Here is a 23,815-nt window from a genome sequence, read left to right as displayed (position 1 = left end):
CGTTAATTAAACAGCATCGGGCTGCAGAGCCGGCCGCGGCCGGGCGGGAAGCAGCGCCGCCTGGCGGGCCCGACTCGCATCACGCGGACCGACCGGTCCTCGCGCTGGTTCCGCGAGCCGGCCCGGGGACGCTGGCTGCAGGCCTTCAGGCAGGAAACCAGGGGTGACCGGCAGGCTGCCCAGGACCTGCTCTGCGGCTGTTTATGGGGAGGGGATACCCCGCCCCGCCCCCCGTCCTCCCGTCCCCCAGTCCCTCCCTCCTGGGCGCAGGGGCGAAGGGGCGGCGCGCCGGACCTGGTTAACCGCAGAACGATGGAGCTGCGCCCGCCCCGCGCCCGGCACCTAATTGTCTCCGTCGCCCGTCCCCATCTGTCCCTCTCCGCCCGTGTGTGTTCTGGCCTTTGTCTCGCCGCCCTGCGCTGACACCCTCTTTCAAAGCCCACTTCTGTCGCCCTTCACCGATCGCTTCTGCCCCATTAACCCATCGGCACGAGGCTCCCGCAACAAAGGCCCGGAGTCGGGCGGACGCGCGCGCGCGCCTGCCCATTGTCCGCCGCTGACCCCGCGGCCCCCGGCCTGGCCTGACCGGCCCGACGGGGCGGGAACGGGGCCGGCCTTGCAGATAAACAGAGGAGGCGTCCTGCCCGGGCCGAGCTCCGCCCTCAGTGAACAGGGCCCGGCCCGGGACGGCCGCCTTGGCAAGGCCGGCGAGCAGCTGCGGCCGCGGGAACCGCGGGCCCGCCCGCCGGGCAGCTAATCCGCCGCAGGCCCCTTTGTCCCTCGCTGGACGTGAAGCTGGCAGAGAGCGCGGCTGGGGAGAGAGCAGGCCCGCCGCGTGGCCTGCCTGGTAAACAAAGAGAAGTGTTGCTGAGCGGGGCTGCCGGCCTCCGGTTCCCGGTTCCGGTCCTGCCGGGGGAAGGAGAGCAGGCCCCGCCGACTTGATCCGGGAAATCCTCCGGTGCGGCTGCAGTGCCTGCGGCTAACCGGGACCTCCCAGCACAATCCGGAGGCAAGATGTTCTTCCCGAGCAGGGTGCTAAGTCCAGGAGGTGCTGCGCAGAGCCGAGGAGCTTTCGCTGGAATCTACGGGATGCTCCTGGGCCGTGGGCTGGGCTGTGCCCTGGGTGGATCCGCAGCCGTGGTCTCTTCTGGAGACCCCTGTCTGGCCCAGGGCTCCTTTTTTACCAGTGAGACAGGAGGAAGGTGGCTCGTGGCCCAAGGGCATCAGAAGGTCGCCTTTCTCTACAGCGGGTGTTGTGCTGCCAGCAGGAGGCAGATGGGCCCAGGCAGAGCGGAGCTGCAGGAGGACACTGATGAGCAGTGTGGTCTTGGCGACCCCCATGTTTTACATCCAGATCCTGCCTGCTTTCATTTTCTATCCCGCAATGCCACTCCCAGGGCCTAGTGGTGGCCCTCTGCACACCTGTCCTCAAGACACTGACATGTCCCCTGGAGACATCCCATGTCGAGGCTAGGAGAAAGGAGTTCCTGTTTCTAAGTCTGTCTAGACCACTAGTTTTTTAAAATTCATTAAACATTTAAAATAAAGGGATGGCAAAAGAAAGAAAAATGAACACGGTAGGGTTGCCCAAGGCACCCACGGCACCTTTCAGCAGGAACTTGCTGACTGGCCTGTCACTGTCCACGCCCCAGACCTGGTGCTGGGGGACCTGAGGCCTGGTTCTGGGCAGCTCTGCCGTCTCCCTGCTGACCTAATGACCGGGTAACCATGATTCCTTCCAGAGGGTCCAGTGGTTGTCAAGAGTCCAGAAAGAAGACAAGGCCCCTTGTCTCCTTCCGCCCCGTTGCCTGGAGCCCACAGCCCACTCTGGTTTTGCTCCTACAGGGAGGGACTTTGCACATCAGTGTCACGATGCAGCACAAGTCCAGGTCCTCTACGCTTCAGGTGCAGCTCGGAATTCTGACCCGACCTTGGTCCTCGAGTGCTCCGCACGTGACAACTTCTGCAAGTGTTTGGGCAGAAGCAAAGGCTCTGTCGTCAGACAGAGTCCAGTGCAGCCGGCAGGACTGGCAGAGTCACCTCCTGGGAGCCTGCCGCCGTAGCTGGGGACCAGAGGTCCAGGAGCTGGACTCAGGCCAGCGAGAGGCAAGGGTACTTCTTAAATAATAGCTTTATTGAGATGTCACTGCCACACCACCAAATGCACCCTTTTAGACTGTACCGTGCCGCGTTTTCAGTGAATTCACAGAGCCGAGCAGCCATCGTCACTAATTCCAGAACACTGTCATCGCCCCCCAAAGAATCCCATACCCATTAGCAGTCACTCCCCATCTTCTGCCCCTCCCCCCTCAGCCCCTGGCAACCACTAATCCACTTTCGTCTCTATGGATTAGACAAGGATAATTTTGCAAAAAGAAATTCTACCAGTCTGGGAAGGACTGTATAAATGAGGAATGTGGGGGTCAGGCCTGAAAACTCTCTCTGTGGATCAACATGGCTGCTTGTCCCCACCTGGGACATCTCTTTTAAACATCAGCACTTTTTTTTTTTTTTTCAGTTTACAGATTTTTTTTATTTTGTTGAAGTATAATTTACAGTGTTGTGTGTTCGTTTCTACTGTGCAGCAGTCACTGAGTCATACATACATGTGTGTGTTCTTCCCCATCATCCTCTGTCACGAGATACTGAATAGCGTTCCCTGTTCTCCACAGCCGGACTTGGTTGTTAATCCATCCTGTTTCACCAGTTTGCATCTGCCAGCCCCAAACTCCCCATATTTCCCTGGCAATACCCTCATCCCTGGCAACCTCACGTCTGTGAGTTATAGACATGGTCTTAAGATCACTTCTGGCCCCCTCTGTTTTCTATCTGCTTCTGTGGGTGCCAGCTGGCTCCAGCCTGGTGGAAACCACACCTTTCCATCCCATCAGTGAGATGCTAATGCCAGCGGAGCCGTCTGGGCACCCAGAGTGGCCATGCAGAGGCTCCTCACAGACATCCCTGACTCCATCCTCCCCAGCCCTGAGGTCAGTGTAATCCTCAATGTCCATGGAGCTTCATCAACTATGATTTGGATTTCAAAGCAATTAAGAAGTTGTTCACTTCAGAAAAGGCCATTTAGTTTTCCCTGAACAACAACAACAACAAAATTTTTTTTAATGTAACCCATTTTTAGCACCAAATCTTGTCATCATCCTATTCTTTATGAGCCCAAACTCCTAGCAATCACAGCATTGGGTTTCTAATGAGCATTTTCTTGATTTACAGCAGAAATGAGCAGTTATCTGCTAATAACCCCTGAGTCTGAAATTAAAAGGGCTGAGAAAATAAACCAAATTGCCAAGATCAACTCTCGTTAAATAAAGGCGTTGTGAAAAGACACAGCACAACATTTTCATGCATCGGATCGACAACACAATAGCTCCTCATTTGAGGTTGTAATTATTTAATACCACTTAGCAGCTGCAGAGCGCTCGCCCTACGAACGTTTAATGGACATTTGTTAATTAATTCTCAGCAGAGCCCATCCAGCTATTCTGCACACGAGAAACTGAGGCAGGCACTGGAGGCGACAGAACGGGAAGTCTGCAGGACAGCACAGACTCAGGTGGCCTCCTCCCTCAGTCCACGGGCTCCTGACTACTCAGCCCCCCTGCCCACCCCAGTCTGAGCTCATTTCTGCCCAGAAATTTCTGATTTATGGCAGCAGTCAAGGGGCGGGGAATGTCTAAATGGCTCTGAAGAAATTCATAAACAAAGGCAGAGTGTATGGTCTCTGACTTGGCTAGAGAGTCAGACGTCAGTTTTATTCCACCCACCAGGAGAAAACGGAGAACTACTTGACAGCCTGAATTAACTCAAAGTTAAAGGCTGCAGACACCGTGAGTCGCAAGCTGCCGGAGTAGTAATCCAGGCAGAGAGGCCGCAGGTTCACAAGAAGGAACCACATGCCCGGTGGGGTCATGGGCACTAGTTAGGACTCAGCCCTGCCCTAGCAGATAGCAGCGGAGACAACAGAGAGACGCCCAGGTTTACAATTCAATTCACCGTGGGCTTTCTGGTCCTGTCTTCCCACACGGCCACTGTGCTTATCCCCAGGCCCCCTGCGGGAACAAGAGGCTGCTCTCAGTGGCTCCCTGTTGTCCTCCTTAGAAGAAAGCCTTCCATCCCAGGGACACAGCAGTGGCAGGCAAAGAGAGAGCCTGGGAGACCCTGGGAAGAGGATTTTGGTCCCAGAAGCTGGTGGGGGTAGAGGCGCCCTTCCTCAGACTCACTCCAGGCCCTCATTGTGCTTCCTGGCCCCGGGAATGACTGGCACACGCTCCCCTGCAGGCCACTCTGGGGGCAGGAGGAGGCCAAGTCCTGGACGCTTTACCTTGGCCAGTCTGATTCCAGGACACATGACCTATTTGATTGTTGGACCTACGGACAAGGGCAAGTGGGGGTGGGTGGGGGGTGTGGTCAGAAGCACTCACCCCTCCTCCTCTGACCAGTCAGATGGGCCCAGGGTCCAGGCTCAGGTGTCCAGTGTGTTCTGTGTAGCGGCTGAACCGCGCCCACTCTCAACGCGTCTTCATTACTAAAGAGCCCGCCTTTGCTTTCAAAAACACAACTGAATAAAAGCTCGGGCCTGACCGAGTTTGGGGGGGTGGGGAGTGTCCAGCTGACGCCCACCCCCCAGCTATGGGGAGCTTCACATCGATTACGAAGCTTCCCCTCAAAGTCACCGAGAACGGCCTTGTGGAGCCGGGGAGGCTGTGTGTGACAGGTGACGAGCGACAGGCCTTGAGACGAAGATGATCGCGACTCAACGCCTACAACTGACCAGACAGGAACTGCCCAGAGGAGGAACCGGAAGTCCAGGGGCGCCAACCGGAAGTGGTGGGGCCGCCGCCCGGAGACGCCGGAAGGCCTGGGGGCGCGCTTGGCCAGGCCTGGCGTTCGGGGCGCCAGGCGGAGACCTGTCCCAGCCGCCCTGCTCTTGGACGAGGCCAGCAGGACCCAGCTTGGACCCAGCTTGCAGGTGGGGTGCAGAGCTCGTGGCCGGAGGGAGAGGGTGCGCTGGGAGTCGAGGGATGAGGGGTGGAAGGCCGGGTACGAAAGTGGGCTGCGGGCCTCAGAGGGGCTGAAGTAGGCCCGGGGCGCCGCCTGGCTCTGAGCCGGGGCGGTCGGCAGCAGGGTCCTTCTGTAACAGGGTGACCTAGTGAACTCTCAGACTGGGAGACGCGGCCGGGTGTCTCCGCCTGGAGAGGAGGCCCCTCCCCTGTGGCTCAGACAGCGGTTCCGTCTGGTCTGTGGTGGACGCGGTGAGGCGTGTCCCCCCCGTTGCTCCCCAGAGGGCGGCTTTGTCTGGGGCTGCTGCTTTGGGACAGCGTGGGACTCCTGGGGGGCCGTCCTGGATGGCGGGGGCTTGTTTTCATTCACTCTCCGGAGAAGGCGGCCCTCTGGAGTCAGTAACTCCCAAATGTCAGTTACTGAAGTCTTCTGTAGTGTATCCACACACCACGGTGTATTTTTCTGTTTCTCTTTAAATGTACTTGAAGTAGAATTGCTTTTTTTTTAAATTAATTAACTTTTTTAGCTGCACCTTGAAGCTTGCAGGATCTCAGTTCCCCAACCAGGGATTGAACCCAGGTCCTAACTGTCGGACCACCAGGGAATATCCCAGAATTGCTTTTTTAAAAAGTATTTTTATTTGACTGCCCCAGGTCTTAGTAGTGGCATATGGGATTTTTAGTCATGGCATATGAACTCTTAGTTGCAACATGTAGAATCTAGTTCCCTCACCAGGCTTTGAACCCGGGTCCTTGGCAGTAGAAGTGGTCAGTCCTAACAGCTAGCCCGCAGGTGAGTTCCCCAGAATTGCTTTTTAATTCAGCCTCATCCTCGACCAAGTCTGTGAAATCCCAAGTTCAGCATGCCCGCTGCTTTCTCTCATACAGAGATAAGTGACGGTTGAGATAAGTGAGGGTTATTAAAGACTGCCTGTTTGTGTGCCCCCGTGGTCATCTTGCAGGCCCCAGGAGCCCGCTGTCCTCCGTGTGGGAAAGTCCTAGACTAGATGACCTAATGACGGATTCTGCAGAAGTGAAACCGTCCTTCCGTGGGAGGCAACAAGGGCCCTGGGACAGAGCCTGCCCAGGAACCCAGGCAGGAGCCCTCCGCGTCCAGCCACCGCTGCATGAGCGATGCGGGAGGAGCCCCTGGGCCTCCCTGAGCCCCACGTGCCCAGCTCTGCTGCAGAGTGAGCTGGCCGTGAGGACTGGGTGGACTTATACTGGGAGAGAGTTTGGGAAAGTGTTGTCATTGTTCTAAATGAAAGGCGGTTGCAGCTTGAACTGAGGATTGTGTTTTTCTGGGATTCAGGGTTCCTTGAGCCTAAAAACAGTGGAGGGGTTGATGACGCTTGAGAATATGATACTCAGATCAGCCAGACACAGAAGGACAGACACTGTGTGACCCCCACTTCTGTGAGGTCCCCAGAGGAGTCAGGGTCGTGGAGACAGGATGTAGGGGGTGGGGGCGGTGGCTGGGGGAGGGGGGCTCGGTGTTAAACGGGGACAGAGTCTCAGTCGGGGAAGATGAGAAGGTTCTGGAGATGATGGTAGTGATGGCTGCATAACAGCATGAATATGCTTAATGCTCCTGAACTGCACACTGAAAAATACTAAAATGGTAAATTCTATGCTTTGTATATTTTCCCTGCAATAGAGGGAAAAAAGAGGAGAGAGGAGAGAGAATGCACTTGTGGTGGGTACATGGGGATTCATGCTATTAAGTCTCTCCACTTTCGTTCATAGTTGAAATTTTCCATAATTTTAAAAAGATTTCTCAGGTTTCCTCCAGGAGGGCTGGCCTCTAGGCTTGGGGTCTCAGAGTTTGTGCATGTACGGAAGCCCGTAGAGGCTTTCTTATGGCTTTCTGTGTTCCTTCGAATGTGGTTATTTCCAAAGAAGCCCTTCTGGTTCTCTGGCCCCCCGCTCTGGGGACGGAGTAAAGGTGGCCCAGGAGGGGCCCAGGGATCCCGTTTCAGCAACACCTCTGCTGCAGAGGAGGGCCCCACTCACCCTCCTGGGGGGCGCTGGGCGGGCTGGGGGCAGTCCTGCAGGTGTGGACGTTCCCTCGGGAAGGCTTGGTTTCTGCCCTCTGCTTCTTCATGGGCCTTGAGGTCACGCTTTGCCTCCTCTCTCTCTGCGCTCAGCACAGCGAACACCCCTATGTTTAAACATTTAAATTCACGTAAGTTCTGGTGCTGGCATTTAGCAAAGAAAGCTGTCTCCGTTAAAGCCAACTAACAAAAGGTTTTCCTCTTCTACAACTTTCATTTCCACTCCTCCCTCACCTTTTAAAATGTTCCACCCGAGTTGAAACATTCCCGTTTGATTTTGCACCCAGAGGCCCCTGCCCCGGAAAACGAGGCCTGTTTTTGTTTGCCTGGGGTCAGTGGTTTCCTCCATCCTTAAGTTCCGGTCACAGTGCTGGAAAGAAAACCCGGTCAGACAAACACCCTTTCCTTCCTCCTAGGAAACCACCCGGAGACTTGGCCTCCCCGGCATTTAAAGCCCAGCTCTCCCTATGCTCCTGGTTGAGAGTCTGGGTTTTCCTAAAAAACTCTCCTTACCTACTTTCTCTGTGAATGTATCACCACTGTCTGGATCCTCGGCTGCTAAAGTTGTCACCAAGCCTCTTTGGTCTTGGGTAAACGTCTCTGAATAATTCAAAATAAGCCCCCAGACAAGGCACATTCGTTAAACATTGGGGAACATTTCCAATACGCAGCATGAAACGAGAGCTGCACGCGGAGGGCGCCCCTCAGCGCTCCGGCTGCAGGGGCTGAGCAGAGGCTGCGTCCCGTTATTTGAGCTTTGTGGTCCCGAGTCTCCACTGTTTTATTAATTTTTTTATCTACAGTTCTAAACTACTATTTCATTTATTAGAACAATAGGGAAGCTTATTGAGGTGGTATTTTTATTAAAATTTCTATTAACTTTTGCTATCAGTACAGTTGTAGATTAATTAATTTTTACTACTTTTCTAAAGCAAAAAATATTAGAGCTGATCCCAAGTTATTTCAAATGTGAAACAAGCAAAATCAGAAAAAGAGCAGTTCAGCAAGAGAGATCTCGCTGGTTAAGACCAGGAAGAAGTTTACAGTCGACAGGTAGCTTGCCAGGTGGGTTGTCTTCATCTGGGGGGATTCAGGCAAAGTTCTGCTTTGTTCTGTCTGAGGTGATTCTCACAGAGAGACACACAGATCTGCTCTTTCACGTAGTGGGGGAATTGTTTTGTCTTTGGAGTAGATGCATAATTCTATGAAGTGGTTTCTTTGTTTTTTGTTTGTTTGTTTGTTTTTGGCCTTGATACTTGGCATGTAGGATCTTAGTTCCCTGACCAGGGATCAAACTCATGCGCCCTGCATTGAAAGTTTGCAGTTTTAACCACTGGCCACCAGGGAAGTCCCTGAAGTGGCTTTCTCGAGGTGAAATTTATATAATATGAAATTCACCATCTTAAAGTGAACATCGTTAATACCATCACAATATCCTGCAACCACCACCTCTACCCAGACCTCTTTCCTTGTCCCCAAGGAAACCCCAGACCCGTTAGTGGTCACAGTGGTCACTCTCGATTCCCCGTCTCCCAATCCCTGGCGGCCACTGATCTTTCTGCCTCTGTGGATTTGCCTGTTCTGGCCGTTTCACATAAATGGAATCGCTCACCGTGGGGCCTTGTGTTTTTGGCTGCTTTCACGGAGCATCGTGTTTTCAGGGTTCATGGCTGTGTATGTGTTAGAGCTTCACTCCTTTTTCTGGCCGAGTCACCATCCAGGGTGTGTATAGTCAGCCCGTTTTTCCGTCACCTGTTGTGGACATTGCTTTCCACGTTTGACTGTCTTTGCATGGCTGCTGTGAACACGTGTGGGCGTGTGTGTTTGAGGCCTCATCTCCAGTCCTGCGGGTGCAGGCCTGGGAGAGGAGTGCTCACCGGTTGGTCGCCCTCTGTGTTTCCTGCTCTCTCACTTTTACACAGTGGGTCTCCTCCTCCCCGTCCCGGGGATGGGCCATAGACGCGATGTGCAGGAGGATGCTGGGAACAGCCACCTGCCTTGGCGGGACTGCTCGCTGTGGAGCACCTTTGGGGAAGGAGTTGGGAGATTCCTTGTGGGTCGTCACGTGCCTCCATTTTCCTGACATGCACGTCCCAGAAGGGGCGTCAGGCCGCTGTGATGTTTTCTGGCAGAGTATGACTATTACTGTCAGCCACATCCATTTTCCACCCTAAACTTGCTCATTTTAAACTGAAGTATGTTAAAATCTTCCAACACTTCAACCAGAGAGAAAACCCCTGCAAGGGGACAGGCCACGGGGACCCTAGAGGTGAGGACAGGCGAGGGAGTGTGCTGGACCCTGCTTTCCCAATGCTCTGGGCCCTGGAAAGACTGGGTTGCCGTCTGTCATCCTCACAAATAGAGATTAGAGGACGTGCCCGGAGCTAGCAAAGGCGGAAGAGCAGGCATGAACTCAGCCTGCCTTTCCTCCAAACCTGTTACCCCAAGAGGGAGACAGCCAGGCACAGACCCCGCCAGGAGGGAAGGAAGAACCTCCCCCGCTCGCATGGAGCCAGCCGCTCCCCGAGCCAGAGCAGATCTGAGGTGGCCTTCAGCTTCTGTGTCACCCTGGCCGGAACTCTAGCGCAGCGGACGCTACCATGGCGCTCCTGACTTTTCAGAAACGGCCGTTGGTTAGGGCAGCGTGGCCCGCCTGTCGCTTCTCACCTGACCTCTACATGCCCGTGGTGTGGACCACCGTCCTAGTAGACTCAGCAGTGCGTCCCCTCCAGTGAGATTTCACAGATACAAGAGGTGAGTCAGCGAAATGAGCACCAAGCTCCGGTGTTGGGCGTCCAGGCTGAAGTCCACCGTGGTCCACAGGCGAGCCGGGAGCCGCAGCCTGGAGGTGGGAGAGAAGGGGGACGGCAGGAAGGTGCTGGCTTCGGACGCCCGTCCTCAGCGTCTGGGTGGCTCAGCTCTGGGAGGAAAGTGCAGCTGCTGGTCAACAGTGGGACTCAAGCCCAAGGCACATCTGGTGCCCAGGTGTTTGGGTTTCATTCTGGCATCCGGCCAGCCAGCAAGGATTCCCACTCCCCTCCCCTGACCTCCCCACCCTCAGTGTTATCCCAGGAACACTCTGGGGTCATTGCCTTTGGAGGGGGAAGCCCAGGGACAAATGGACTTCTGTCTGGATCCTGAGGTTTCGTGCTCAGTCCTTGACCTGCCCTCCACTGGCCGCCCTCTTTTCTGACTGGAATCTTCAGGACGAAGGGCTGGGAAGCTCAGAGCTGAAGCTCCCAGTGCTTTGAAAGCCAGCGTGTTGCCTAATTAGACCATCTGGACGTGAGAGGTGTCCAGACTCAGGGAAATCCAAACCCAGTGAAGGTGGGGGCTTCCTGGGAGCGCTATGTAGAGCAGCTTCTCCCAGCTCTGGGCACGTTCCCACACTCTGGGACAGAAGCCCCCCTCTGGCCGCAGACAAGGCCAGACAGGAGGGGCCTGCCGGCTGGTGCGGAAGCTGAAAGCCGGGGTCCCTCCCCGGACACCTGCAGAGGCCAAGGATAGCCTTGTCGTCCTGCTTAGAGGGGAGCGTGGGCTTTAGGAAGGGTGTTCACACACTCCACGTGAAGCTTTCTCTCTCTGGAGGGAACCATCCTGAGAGGCTCAACTGCTGGAGAACTGATCACAGAGAACAGACCCGAGCCCGTGGGCAGCGGGGTCTACCTCGCAGGAGGTGGTGGACGCTGGTGACCACTAGGGAGCCGGGGTGATGACGCGCCTGTCAGAGTGTGGGAGCATTAGTGCACTTATCAAAATAAGCGCTGACTCATGTGTGTGGGACCAAAATAAATGAGGCCAGCCTGAACGAGATGGGGCTCCTGCCAGGAAAATACAGGACGTCTAAGAGAAAGTCTATAAATGTGACTGTTTGTTTTATGAGGTTCCCAGGGGAAACCTTTTTTTCCCCAGAATTCTGGGTGTTTGTTCCTGATGTTTCTGAAAACTCAGTCAGATCACCAAGTGTTTACTGCACCTCTGTGATTAGTGAGGTGTTCTGAGAGCAATAAAGGAACAGAAGGGACTGGGAGTAGAAATGAAGTTCCAGTGATTTCTGTGCATGGAACCCAAATGGAGACCAGGGGGGCAGGAGGAGGGCAGAGGGACCAGGAGGCTGGTGACAGGATCACATGAAGAAGACGAAAGAATGAGACCACCTAGGAGACCCCCACCCACCCAGCAGGCCTCCCAGGAGAGGGTGGGGAGGTGGAACAGAGGGAGTGCCTGCGGATTTCACAGAAGTGATGAAAGAAATACCTTCATGGATTCAGAAGACTTAAGTCCCAAGCAGGATACTTAAAAAGAAATCCGTATCCCAATCTCTACTGCGAAATCACAGTTACCAAAGGCAGAGGGATGATCTTAGGAGGGGTGAGCAAGGGAAACCACCACTGCAGACGAGTGGTGTAGGTGGCAGGCTTCTCATCTGCAGGATGGAGTCCACGGTACAGTGGAACGACACCTTCACAACTGCAGGACGGAGTCCACGCTGCAGTGGGACGACACCCTCACAGCTGCAGGACGGAGTCCACGCTACAGTGGAACGACACCTTCACGTTGCTGGGAGAATGTGCACTTCCGTGCAGGACTGTTCACTCCTAAGTCATCGTAGGTGAAATAACGCCAGAAAGACGTGTTCACACAGACCCTGGCTGAAAGAACTACTAAGGAAATAAGGAAAATCCAGGAGGAAGAATGACATGCAAGATGCCCCAGTGGGATTTCTTTAAAAAGGCAAACATGAGTAAACCTCAATAAACTGCATTGACTGCACAACATATAATCATAAAAGGGCTCGTGAGGGGTTTAAACACAAGATGAAAACAGATTCTGGGTGATGGTAACAGGTAACACAGACACCTCATCTCAGGGCATGCAGTTTTGGGTCCTGGCTCAGTCAAAAGGAGGATGAAGATTCTGATTAATTTTACTTTGTTAATGCATGTGTGTTAGAAGTGGAGAACTCCTCAAAGTCTGAAGTGTAATTTTATTTAGTGATTTGTTGCCGTTCAGTCGCTGCCGTGTCCGATTCTCTGGGACTCCACGGACTGCAGCATGCCATGTTTGTCCCCCAGCGTTTGCTCAGATTCACATCCATTGAGTTGGCGATTCCATGGAACTGTCTCATCCTCTGCTGCCCCTGTGGCAGTGATATCTAGTCTCAATTTAAATTAAGCTAAAAAAAGTTGGTTTAGAGAAACATAAGACAGTTGTAGTTGATGGCGGGACAGGCGAGCTGAGCATGCGGTTGCTGCAGTGGAGGTGGCCCGGGAGCGCTGCTGCCGGGGGTCTGTGACGGAGCTGGGTTCACTGGAGAAAAACACTGAAAACGTCCCCATTCAAGGGTTCGGGCTTTTTTAATGTGCCACCCTTGAACCCTGGGTCCACTGGTGCTATGAATACCCAGATTCTCTTCCAAGTACTCAGTGAAATCTCTGGGCACGTAATTTTTATTAATTTTTGTGGAGCGAAGTTGATTAATGCTGCGTTAGTTTCAGGCATACGGCAAAGTGAGTCTGTGGTGCAGACACTCAAATCCACTCTTTTGTCAGGTTATTCCCCGCGCAGGTCATCACAGAGCACTGGCGAGGGCGCCCTGTGCTGTACGTAGCTTCTCATTAGTTGTCTGTCTTATGTGAGCTGTGTTCAGTGGCTCAGTCGTTGCCCACTCTTTGCGACCCTATGGACTATGGCCCACCAAGATCCTCTGTCCATGGGATCTTCCTGGCAAGAATACTGGAGTGGGTTGTTAAACCCTCCTCCATGGGGATCTTCCCGACCCAGGGATCAAATCCATGTCTCCTTTGTCTCCTGTCTTGGAGACAGATTCTATCAATAGTGTATATCCCTGAATCCCAGTCTCCCAGTTCATCCCACCCTGCTCTTTCCCCCCCTTAGTGTCCATACATTTGTTTTCTACCTGTGTGTGTGGGCATATTTAAGGTAAAGTTACTGTCTTTCCTCCCAGAGACCACCTTATCTCCTTAAATCAGAGTGCAGAGCTGAGTACCTCTGCTTCCATGCTGTCCTTTAATTGATGCTGCAAATCATCTCTTCCAGTGAGCACAGGCCAGGGGGGCCAGAACCTTGGGGCTCCTGCACAGCCCAGCTGAGCCCGGCGCTACCTCGGAATTCATGAGAGCCCTGGCTACTTCTGACCTGTAGAAATAAACCCCGAGCTCATCACACCGCCCAGAGAAACAGCTTGCTCCCTGCCTGCAAGCAGCTTCTGTCTTCGCAGCAGAGTTACAAGGAGACTCATGGTCCTCTGACTTGCCCAGCCAGGATGTTTCTCTCTTTCAGACACACATACACGACCCAGTGGCGGCCAGGTTGGGAGTGAAACACGCATGTGTTGTCTCCAGACCATTTGTCCAACCGTCCTTGCCACGAAGGCAGGGGTGAGACGCAGAACAGCAGAGCCCCTGCTCTGGGTGAGACTACTACCCCCTACTCAGCCTCTGGCCAGCCTGATGCCATTTACTTCAGTTTGGAAGTAAAGTGAAGTGTTATTTGGAAGTTCAGAGCAAACTACTTGACTAGTCCTGAATATTGAAGTGAATGTGTCATCGTTCAGTCAGCCTAAATCACTATTGAAGTTTCATCCCCTGCTGTCTCCCCTCCATTCCGTACCGCCGTAAAGAGTTGGTAGGCGTCGCTAAGGCCTGAAATTGGCATTCTTTTCTGTGCCTCTGCTGTTTGCTGCCATAACTCACATACTCAGGCTCATGGCCCCTCCACCCCCGTGAGGGTGAAGAATGTGCGTTCACACTCAGAATGAATTGCTGCCTGCTTTCGGTCGGGTAGACTCTGGCTCCTTCCTGGGGTGTAACCCCTTCTGCACAAGTATGTCCGGGTTAAATGTCACATGTTAATTAACCATATGCGGGAGCCTATCGAGTCGACTGTCAGTTAATGGAGGCCATTCGACTTTGATAAGTGATGATGTAAACTGTCCCCCGCCTCTTTCCACAAACTCACACTTAGGAAGTTTGGGTCTTTTCTTGTCAGGGCTGAGAGAAAGAAAACTAGGGATCCCTGTTCTGTTTTGCATGATTTGGGGGAACTCCCCTGGTGGCTCAGTGGAAAGGAACCCGCCTGCCAATGCAGGAGACCCAGGTTCAGTCCCTGGGTTGGGAAGATCCCTTGGAGAAGAGAATGGCTGCCCTCTCCAGTATTCTTGTCTGGAGAATCCCATGGACAGAGCCTGGCAGGTTGTAGTCCATGGGGTCACACAAAGTCAGATGTGACTGATCATACACACGCATCATCTGGGGGCAAAGGAGACCAGAACTTGTTACCTTCTGGCCCCAGAGCCCGCCTGGCAGCCACGCCTGCACTCCTGTCCTGGTGGCGGGCGGCACGTCAGCTGCTGCAAGTGCCAGTGGAGTCCGCGTGCCACGCGGCGTCTGCTCCAGTGACACACGGGCGGACAGGCTGAGGCACACGGCTTCGTGACCTTTGTGCCCCGAGGTCTCCCGTGCGTGGCTTTGGCAGCCGTACAGACACACCCACAGACGGGACGGCCCATGGTCCATGGCAGTTTCCCGACGAGCCGTGGCAAACGTAGCCTCTGCCAGTAGCAGCTGCAAATCTGCTTCATCTTCGCACAGAAGCGCTTCTGTTATTTTGCCGGCTGATGTTGAAATTCAGCCTTGAAAAGTAACAACACAGACCGACTCCGGAGAGCGTGGGCGCCTCCCTGGGCAGGGAGCCTGGCAGCTCACAGCCCTGGGGGCCTGGCCGCTCTGCAGCTCCACTTTAATTGCTTCCACGTGCCATATGTACGGTAACGCTGTGGAGACAACAACCCAAAACAACAGGAGGCGGGCCAGGCTCCTCACAGGGACTCTGGGGCAAGCGGGCAAACCGCCAGCCAGACGCCTGCCTGCCCAGGGCTGCAGGCCGCGGAGGAGCCGGTGTGGACACCCCGCATCCTCCCCAGGACAGGGTGGGGGGACACTGAGGTGGTCTCCTGGTAGGAGACAGCAAGGGGGTCAGAATCCGGGGGTGGGAGCTGCTTCTGAGAACTTGGAGGCAGGCAGTTTCGGTGGATGAGGAATTTAGAAGGAAGTAAGCCCCTTGACCAAAACTTCACTTGGAAACTACGATTTCACTTTGTAAAAAAGCAGCACATTGTTTGAGTCGACGCATGGAAACATCCAGACTGTGTTTTGGCCTCGGTGGCAGATGTCCTGTGCACACCGCCTAAGAAGCTGCTGTTGCTCCATAAATATTTGTGGGACCTGTAATCCTCATCCCAAGGATTTCCTGCCGGAGCTGGGCTTACAGGCCATGTTACCAGCGAGCATTTCTCGCCCTCAGGAAGCCCGCCCCAGGCCGAGGAACCCGGGGCTGCCGAAGCCTCCTGCCCGCAGGCAGCCAGGTGTCTGACTCAGGCCAGTAGACAGCCTTTCTCTGCTGCTGAGGTTTGTTTAAGAAAGTTCAGGGTTTCTAGCTCCATCCGAACTGGCTGCAGATCTGACTTGTCAGACGAAGCAATCTATTGGCCACATAGGGCTGCCACATCATGAAAGGAGTCTCAGTGCGCAGGAATTTTAGCCCTTTCTTTAAAGTGTCTCTGCTCTTCTTTGCAAGACATGAGGCCTTCCCTGTGTTTTTCACCAGGGATCTGAGAGCAGCTCCTCTAATAGTTCATTGGACAGCTTCCTGTTGGCTTGAGGATTAGAACCATGTTTCTGATCACATGAAACTTAGCATTTTAGGAAAGGGATCCCAAACTTCTCTGGTGGTCCAGTGGTTAGGAATCCGCCTTCCGGTGCAGGGGACGCACTGCAGGCTCAGTCCCTGGTCAGAGAGCTAAGGGTACCCCCCGTTGCAGAGCAGTTGAGCCCGAGACACATGCACGTGCGCACACACAGACAGCCCAGGAGAGGCCGCCTCAGAACAAGGCGGGCCACAGCTTGGTGACAAGCAGGAGGGCCAGCCTGCAGTGGGAGGGGTGGGGTGGCAGGCAGGCAGACAGTTCCCTCTGGGGACGGGACCTCTGGGTCCACCGGGCCATTGGAGGACCAGCCTCAGGGCTGCCCCCGCTCTGACCCCCACGTGGGGTTCTGACTCCAACACTTCTGGACCAGACTCCTCGGGCCAGCGCTCAGCCCCGGCACCAACCAGTCACGCTGCTGAGGCTCGTGGAGGCTGGTGGGGGTGAGGGACTGGAAGCTTGGGAGAAGCAGTGAGTGGATGTTTAATGGAAGGAATAGTTACTACACATGTGTCAGCAGTTCCACATTCAGATTCCATCCCACAATGTAGTTAACATAAAGACTGGGTACTCAGGCTGAACCCCTGAGCTCCAGAGTTAGGGCGCGCCGACCCTGTGTCTGCAGGCTTGGCAGGAGGTGTGGGGAGCTGGCCGTCCAGGTGTTGGACTGTCATCCTCCACAGGGAGCCGTGTCTGGAACCTGGTCCAGGAAGTCCTGGTCTCACCCTTCTCCAAGTTTCCAAAATCCATATCAGCAAAGACTTCCAGAGGATCTCCTGTCCAGCTCCTGGAAGAATTCCCCCTTCTGTGGGCAACCCATGGCAGTGTGCACTGTAAGTGTGAAAGTCTGTGCTGACCGCCCTGGGCAGAGCCGCCCTTGGCAGAGGAGGGCCTGCATCCAGGTGGAGCAGAGCCACCCAGGCCAATGGCTAGCGAGCAGCGCCACCCCATGGCCAGGCTCGGAAACACGCCACCCAGCTCTAAGGCACTGTCCCCAGAGCATTGCAGGCTGAGTTGTCCTCTGGGGAGGCGCCCCTCCTCCACCCCTGCTGCACAGCCCTGAGACTGTGCCCCTTGGGGCCCCTCACTCCCCCTACCAGGCAGCTGTCGTGTTAGGGTCCCCCTGCTGACAGGGATGCGGAGTCAGAGCGCGTCTGACATGGGAGGCCAGGCTCTGACGTGGAGGCTGCACTTTACTGGGCAGAGGTCCTGGCGGGGCAGCCAGTGCTGCTGCTGGTGCCTCCAGAATGGATGCAGAAGTCTGGAAGGGGGTGCCCAGTGGGAAGGCCCATTTCCCTCCCTCGTCCGTCCATCCCATAGACCATATACCGAGTGCCAGCACGCCGGGCACTGCTCCCCGTCCCCAGGCTGATGTGGCCACAGCAGGGAGTTTGCATTGACCGCAGTGTCCCCGCCCTCGTCCCGCTGGTGTAGAAGCGGCATTGGATTCCGGTGATGTTAGCAACATTGCCTCTAGGTTGCCTCACCTCTGTGTAATCAACTCCCTACTTTAAATCCCTTGGTTATTCACACGTTGAATCTGTTTGCTTAGACCCAGACTGATGTAAAATCACTAGAAAGTTTTAAACAGGCGAGTGACATGCTCTTCTTTCTGGTTTACTAAGTACAGCAGGAGGTCTAGTTAGACGGCTTGGGAGAGAGGATGGTGGCCTGGGCTAGGGTGTTACCATGGTGACAGAGATGGAGAGTGGCCAGCAGGTCTGGAATATTGTCAGTAGGACATGCTGATGGATAGAATTGGAGGTTGGTGGGGAAAATCGAGGCATCGATGTCTCCGGGGTATTGGCCAGAGCAGGTGGGGAAATGGGCTGCCATTGACTAAGACAATTAAGAACGGAAAGGGGCAGCTTTCAGGAGGAAGATCGAGAATTCTAGCAGCTGGCTATTCAGTTACTGATGCCCAAGGGGCAGGACCACTGGAGGCAACCTTCCCAACTTTGTCTGGGACTCAGGTTGACCCCACTGTGAGATGCACTTCTGACGGTCATGGAAGAAGCCGTCCTCCCAAAAGGCTCACCCTCTGCATCACTGCAGGAAAGCTACTCAGGGCAGGCACGCAGAGCAGGCAGCCAGTCTCCGGTGAATATCAGAGTGTTTGGGAGTCATGGTGATTTTGTTGAACACCTAGAACTACAGGTATGTTTTATTCCCTCTGGTACCCAGAACAGTTTTACAGGCAGAGGAGACTCCTATCTTATATGCATATCATTTTCTGCACTTAAAAATGATAATATTTCAAGAAACCACATTTTAGCTGGACAGAAATAAAGTTGATAAGTCTGTGTGCTCAGCCTGATGTGCAGGCAGAGATGTGGAACGCGGCAGAGACCGGCAGGGTTGATGTCTCAGAGGCTCGCCCCCATGGGCAACAGGATGGGGGTACAGCCACTCTGGGGAAAACTCACATTTCATGCATTCTACCCACTAACTTCTTGCCTCTCGGATTTGGGAGCAGGATGTTTGGTGTTCCTCCTGGATCACAGAGAACAGCCAGCCAGCGGGCCACTCCTCCCCATGGACAGGTGAGGGGTCAGAAGACCAGTCCAGGCCCCCAGGACCAGAAGCATCCCTGGCAAACAGTCTAACACACTTCTTTTGCACAGAAGAGGAAGAAGTAGGAGTCTTGCTAACCTTCTGTAAATTAAACTTTATTCTGTGCCTTCCTAGACTGAACTGAAGGCATCTTCTCCCGTATTTTTACCCAAAGTAGCATATCTCTGAGGTAAAAATGGTCTCCGTCCTGCCCTCCCCCACGTCCCCCCACACCATGACGTGCTTGGTCCGCGTCCTTGGGGTGCAGGTGGGAGGGTGTGGGCTGGTGTGGCCCACCGTGGGGCCCATGGCCTCTCCTGACAGTTGGAAGCAGCACAGAGTCTTGGGCAGACTCTGAGGCATTGGGTGAGACACACGCCGAGACGGTGAAGAAATACCTTTCCAAAGCAGGTGCAGTTCAGATGCAAGGCCTTCCTCCCCCTGCAGACCCCCAGCTTCACTGCATCAAGCCGAGCCCAGCGGCAGGAGGGGTCCAGCTGACTCATGGCGAGTTCAGTCCTGTGCTTGGGAAGCAAGCAGGTGCCATGGGCAATTTTCCTTCCTAACCCCGTGCTGCTTAGAAAAGGAGGTCTCTGAGCGGCACTTACTCTGGTGATGCCCTCAGGAGTGCCTGGTTCTGAAATCAAGTGGCAGAAACCCGGACGGCCAGGCGGCGGGGGTGGCTGGGTGCAGCCACATCCACGACACCATGAATTAGATACGTTCTTCCTAGCTTGGCCACGGAGCAGTGTTCACACCGTGGTGTTAACTGGGAGATGGGGGATTGGCAGAATATGCAAGGACTTCCCCAGTGGTCCAGTGGTTCAGAATCCGCTTTGCAGTGCAGGAGATACGGGTTTGATCCCTGTCGGGGGATCCGTGATCCCAGGTGCCACAGAGCAACTAAGCCGACCCGCCCCACCATGGAGTCCATGCGAGTCCATGCGCTCGCTGCAGCAGGAGGCCTGCATGGAGCAACAGAGATCTCGCGTGCCGCAACAAGGGCCCAGCGCAGCCAAACAAACAGGTTTAAAAATGGAATTTAAACCTGGAATGTTGCACTCAGCGCACCCCCCACGTGAGGAGCACTGCTTGTCTCCTGCCACACGAGGGACAGCGGTGTCCTCGGGACCCCGCCGTGTGCACTAGGGGTGGAACCTGGGATGCGTCTCACCCCCGTCCCACCCGGGACAGCTGACCCACACAGGTGCCCACGAGGGCTGGGTTCCCTGGCTGTGTCTCCTCACGTGTTCCTGGCGTGTGCAAGTTTAGACCCGTGGGTTTTGCCCGATGTGCAGGCCCCAGTATCACCACCACAGTCACAGCCCCACGGGGACCCCCTCTTACAGCCACGCCCACCTCCCTCCCACCATCCCTAACACCTGGTAACCGCTCACCTGCTCCCCATCTCCGTAATTTTCCACTTCAAGAATGTTCTGTAAATGGACTCATGCAATGTGTAACCTTTGGGGATTGGCTCTTCTTGCACTCAAGTTTAATCCTCTGGAGATTCATCCAAGTTGCTATGCCACAATTATTGTGCTGTTTTTTATTGCTAAATTCTGTGTTTGATGAGATTTTGAAAGGAGTTTTAAAGACTATTGACCACCTCTCAGAGCTAGGATATTTGCCCAGCTGAAGTCAGTGGCACTCAAATGGAGAGAAATTTTGTGTATCTCTCTGGAGGCTCAGATACTGAAGAATCCACCTGCAATGCAGGAGATCTGGGTTCAGTCCCTGAGTCAGGAAGATCCCCTGGAGGAGGAAATGGCAACCCACTCCATTATTCTTGCCTGGAGAAGCCCATGGACAGAGGAGCCTGGCGGGCTGAGTCCATGGGGTCGCACAGAGTTGGATGCGACTGAAGCGACTCACGCTTTTCACTTTCACTTCCAGAATCTTAAATATCCTATAAATCAATACTCCCCCTCCTGTCTTCTCAGGAAACTCATATAATCCTGATCCTGCAAAACCTCAGCTAGACTTAGCACCTCTTATTTTACTGCAATTAAATAATGTCTCCCCAAATACATTAAAGTTATAGAAGTCATCTTTACTATTTCCCTTTAAAGTTATTTATGCACAGAGTATAACTTGCATCTTGTTTCTACTTCGTTTTCTTTCTCCCTTGGCTAAAATACTGTTCATTTGTCTCTTACAGTGGCTTGATTTTCACTGTGCTATTGCTGTAATATATGGTCTTTAGTTTATTGGTTTATTCCTTATATTAAATTATCTTCATATAAGATTTGCAAGAAAAATGGCTTTTCAGCTTACTCGGGAATTTGGGTGACTTAATTTGGAGAAGGTGATTCTAAAGAAAGAAATTACAGACTGAAACATAAAGAGTCAGAGGGAAAAGGAGGGTTTCCGAGGAGGCAAATTAGACGCAGCAGAAGCGCCAGCTGACCTCTGAAGGTCAGGGCCTGACAACAAACACGGTCAAGTCGGTGCCCCCGCAGACTGAAGGGACCCCAGGCTCACGGGGACACCAGTGTCTCCCTGAGGACTCGGGGCTCCACCCTGGGGTCTCTGGTGGGCCCCCAAGCATCCGGTCCCTCCGTCTCATTCCTACCCCGCCTGGCTGGCTCACCCACGGGAGACCCCAGCACTGAGACCTGGGCTGCCTCTGCCCCTCGCCCGGGCTCCCTGTGGATCGTCCCGCTTGCTGTTGGCTCTGGTGCCTCCTGCAGCTACGCGGGGCTGAGGACAGTGGGCAGAGTCAAGGCCCCCGGCCCGCAGGGCTGTGGGGGTTCGGGGCTGGTGACACTGCCCTCCAAAACACTGCCGAGGTGGGGTCACCTCGGCAAAGGCACCATGCTGGTGGGTGGCCACGCCGACAGGTGGCAGGAGGGAGCCAGAGGTGAAAGTGGTGCTCCGAGGGCACCCCATGACCTCGGCCGCGACTTCTGCAACTACAACGAGAGTTCCCATCTGCGCTGACCTGCACCTGTTCCCCGTGAGTCTCGAGGAAGGGGGGTGCCCGTGGGCGCAGTACCCGATCACGCGGCCCAGGGCCGCCCCACCCGTCATGCCCCCCACGGGAATGAGAGGACAGCCAACAGGAGCGCGGCCAGAGCAGCGCCTCGGGAGTCGGCGTGGAGACGACCCGGACAGGGGCTGCAGAGAGCCAGCGAGGAACCTGAGAGTCGGCACAGGGGACCCTGTACGGACGACGAGACAGACCCACGAATCTTGAAGGCACAGTGTCGCGGGGAGGTGCGGCTCAGGGCCCCTCGGGTGCACCCCTAAGTCCATTGTGCAGAGTGCGGAATGGGCGGCGAGTCCTCCGTCAGCCGACTGTGAAGAAGCAGTCTGCGTGCAAAGCGCCCGCAGTCACCGACGGACCAGTAGACTCAGGAGGCCCACCCGCAGAGCGGATCACGCCTCCGCCACACAAAGCTGACGCAGCTGCGGGGCCTGCGAGCCTCGGAAACACGGCGCTCGGTGAGAGAAGCCCCGTGGAGGGACACTCGGTGTATGATTCCATCTCTCAGAAACGTCCAAAACAGGCGAATCCCAGAGACAGACGGAAGATGACTGGGTGCCCGGGGCTGCGGGGCGTGGGGGGTGGGGGGTGCAATGGGCAGTGCCTGGAATGATGGGGGTCTCCTTTGGGGGTGACGGAAATGTTTTGGAGCGGCCACGTAAAAGTGGTGGATGCCTAACATTGTGAGTGTGCTAAATACCGCCAAATTGCTCTCTTTAAAATGCTGATTTTGTTATGTGCATTGCATGCCAATTTAAAGAACAGCTTTATAAAGGCCTTTACTGTATTCGACCACTCACTCGTCCACTCTCACCCTAGTGTATTCCACACGTGCTGGGCAGGCAGGAGCAGGCACAACAGATGTGAGCCAGTGTTCATGGTCAGCACGATGGTTCTTACCCTGGGATTCTTAAAACACAATCGCAACCCCGAAGATTCTGATTCTACAGGCCGAGATGGGGCGCTGGCAGCTCTGATTGCAAACCGAGTGCAGGTGTCTCCGATGACTAGCCTGGGCTGTACGTAGTGGAGACCACCTCTAACCAAGCACGTAGAAAGCCCAGCTCTGGGCCTTGAGGTATCCTCAGGGACAGGGGGTCGGCCACACTCTGGAGAAGAGGCAAAGTCCTGCACTTAGCTCAGAACAGAGCCTGAGCGACTTGGCTTCTTGGGGCTGCTGCTGCGAAGTTCTTGGGTCTGGTCCTGTTCAAGTAGGTGTCATGCCCGCCTCTGACCGCATGGCGGCAGGAGTGAGACAGGTGTGACGTCCAGGGCTTCCCCGGCGTCATCCAGAAGTCAGATGGAAAAGCATCCTTAGTAAAAGAAAACTAGGAGTGTGTGTCCAAGAGAGTGAGGCGTTCAGTCCCTGCGGTTTACTGAGAGAGCGGTCGGCAGGCCAGCGTCGATTTCTGAAATAGCAACGTAGTTCTGCATGGGACCCCCGGATTTTGGAGCTTAAGTCTGAAAAGACTACCCAAGGAGGTGAGATTTGAGCTGACCTGGGTAAAAAATGGTGTCCAGAACCAAACGGCAACGTGAGGAAGAAGAAAAGTACTGGCAGGAGCTACATGAGAGAACTTCGAAAGTATGATACCTCATAAAAGAAGCCAAAGGACTGCATGATTGCACCGTGTGATTCCGTTTATGTGAATGTACAGAGATGGGAAACAGATTCCTGGTTGCCTCGGGCTGGAGGACGTGGGGGGGTCCTCCAAGGGAGGGGGTTTCTTTTTGAAATAATAAGATGTTCTGGACTTAGTGGTGACAGTTGTACAACCATGTGAATATACTAAAAATCACTGAATTACACATTTTAAATTACACAGTTTAAACAGGTGGATTGCATGGCATGTGACATATTTCAACTGAGCTGTTTTTTAAGTTTTTATTTTAAATTGTATTATTTTATTTATTTATAGTTAAAACAGACATGAGTGAAGCGACTTAGCGCGCAGTACGCAGACGTGTTTGTTTACTTATTGGGCTGCACAGGGTCTTAATGGCAGCACTTGGGATCTTTGACCTCTGCTGCAACATACAGGATCTTTTTTTTAATCTGCGGCTTGCAGGATCTTAATTCCCAACCAAGGCTCAAACCCAGGAGCCAGCAGTGAAAGCCCTGATTCCTAACCACTGGGCCATAAGGGAAATCCCATTCTTTTCCCTTTGTAAACAGTAACCGTTCTGATAGGTGTGAGGTGGGAGCTCGTTGTAGTTTTCATTTGCATTTCCCTGATGGTTAGTGATTCAAGCATCTTTCCATGTGCTTACGGGCCACTCATATTCTCTTTGGAGAAATGTCTATTCAGGTCCTTTGCCCATTTTAGAATCAGGTCTTTTTTTTTTTTTTTTTTCTTATTGAGTTTTAGTTCTCTATATATCCCAGATATTAATCCCTTATCAGATACGTGGTTTGCAAACGTTTTCTCCCATTCTCTGAGTTAACTTCTTAGTTTGCTGATACTGTTTTTTGGTGCAC

The 23,815-nt window shown here is 54.1% G+C and overlaps 1 long non-coding RNA gene across 3 annotated transcripts in view; it reads left to right on the top strand.

The window, feature by feature from the left end:
• The first annotated feature begins 4,860 nt into the window (after window positions 1-4,860).
• The window catches only part of LOC136160255 (uncharacterized), a 38,578-nt gene continuing 19,623 nt past the window's right edge, over window positions 4,861-23,815 (top strand). For all 3 annotated transcript variants that reach the window (XR_010661589.1, XR_010661590.1, XR_010661588.1), the window contains exon 1: window positions 4,861-4,984. This is a non-coding gene — a long non-coding RNA (uncharacterized lncRNA). The remainder of the gene's footprint in view (window positions 4,985-23,815) is intronic.

Source organism: Muntiacus reevesi, chromosome 2 (assembly GCF_963930625.1).
Source record: "Muntiacus reevesi chromosome 2, mMunRee1.1, whole genome shotgun sequence".
In the NCBI taxonomy this organism is placed as follows: domain Eukaryota; kingdom Metazoa; phylum Chordata; class Mammalia; order Artiodactyla; family Cervidae; genus Muntiacus; species Muntiacus reevesi.
This window is presented reverse-complemented; position numbering and strand designations above follow the sequence as displayed.